Source organism: Austrofundulus limnaeus, unplaced genomic scaffold, assembly GCF_001266775.1.
Source record: "Austrofundulus limnaeus strain Quisiro unplaced genomic scaffold, Austrofundulus_limnaeus-1.0 Scaffold846, whole genome shotgun sequence".
Lineage (NCBI taxonomy): Eukaryota > Metazoa > Chordata > Actinopteri > Cyprinodontiformes > Rivulidae > Austrofundulus > Austrofundulus limnaeus.
In genome coordinates, this window is record NW_013953248.1 from 130,008 (window position 1) to 131,664 (window position 1,657).

At 39.3% G+C, this 1,657-nt stretch overlaps 1 pseudogene; it reads left to right on the forward strand.

Moving 5' to 3' along the window:
• Positions 1 to 1,127: 1,127 nt before the first annotated feature.
• The window catches only part of LOC106532888 (phosphatidylcholine:ceramide cholinephosphotransferase 2-like), a 12,122-nt pseudogene continuing 11,592 nt past the window's right edge, over positions 1,128 to 1,657 (forward strand).

A 1,657-nucleotide genomic window follows, 5' to 3' on the forward strand; every position in this document is an offset into this window, starting at 1 on the left:
GGATGGATGGATGGATGGATGGATGGATGGATGGATGGATGGATGGATGGATGGATGGATGGATGGATGGATGGATGGATGGATGAACCAACATCCCTTCAGATTCAGATTTGACTGAACGTCCCTTTCAAACAGGACTTTAAATAACGAGAATACACACTTTACTTTTATGAAGGTTAAAAATAAAAAACAACAATGTGTTTGACCTGAATGTAAGATCAGGTCAAACAGGAACAGATTTAGGTACATCCAGAACCATTTCAGGACTAACTTTCAATATGAATGATTAATTTATGCTTTTAACTTCAAGAAAAAAGGTCGATGAAACTATTTCCTGCTCCACTCAGTAGTTTATATAAAATAAAGTAAATTTAAATACAGAAACATGAATTTCTGTTCATGTCGTTACACAGTCTGTGATCGAATCTGAGGGTTTTATTGATCACATGCTGCCCTCCAGTGGAATCAATCGGTACTACGGTTAAATTTAACAATTATTTTATTTTTTTCTGCAGAAACTGTTCTGTTTCTTCAAACATCTTAAAAAAGGATGACAGARAATGTGACTTCTGATCAATCTAAAGTTCACACCAACTTTATTCAAGTCTGTTCAGGTGTAAAAAAATAAAATAAACATGCAGCAGTTTGTGAAGACTTTAAATCACATTAATTAATTACCTTATACATGCCACCGTAACGTCGTCCTCACTATATGTATTTGGCACAACTCTCAGCTACTACCACACTAAATTTTACCTGAATAACAGCTAAACTGGTTGAATTAAAGCCGTTGTTGTGTTTGAGAAGATCAGGTGGCTGTGGCAGCCATCTTGAATCAGTTCTCCAATAAAAGTGAATCAGTTGTAGAAGAATATCCAGTTATCATTTCCTGAAAGTTTCATTAAAATCAATTCAGTAATTCGTGAGATATTTTGTTAACAAACAAATTATACCGCTGTTGTTGAAGTTTCCGAACCACCTGACGGAAACTACCGAGCGACACCGAGCTCCGGTGAGTCAGGACGTTCCCGACGCGCTGACGTCACCTCAGCAAGGCGGGGCTCCGGATGTGGGCGGAAGCGGTCGCGCCATATTTGGGGTTTTGGTCACAGCGACGGGAATCGCAGGGCACGAGGCTGGGAGMGGGCGGGGCTTCTCCCTCAGGGCAGTGGCTCGTGCCTGAGTCAGCTCAGGTGGAGGAAGGAGTTCCGAAGAAGAAAAAGTTGCGATTTCTGAGGAACAAATCCAGGTTTTTGTTTTCAGATTTAAAAGCTCGTTTTTAATTGAGCTCCGCGCGGAAAAGACGGCAGATTTCTGAACGGGTTTCACGGCTGTGACACGGAAGAAAGGTGTTTATTTCCCGCCGACCGGACAGGTGAGTTCCTGTTTATATGTGCACTCACCATGAAGTCAAACAGCTGAAAGTTTCWCTGAAAACCTGCAAATTAACCTGGATTATCAACTAACCGACAGGTTCTTACAGGTTTACAGCTTTAACTTGGTAAAAAAAAAATTACAAGTTTTTCTGTTAAAGTTGATTGAAATTAATGTTGAACTGAATTAAACAGGAAAATTAAACTATTTTAATGAGTTTAGATCATTTTAGGTTCATTTGGTGAAAGTATTCTGCTTTTAATTTACTGTAAAAGGTTTATTG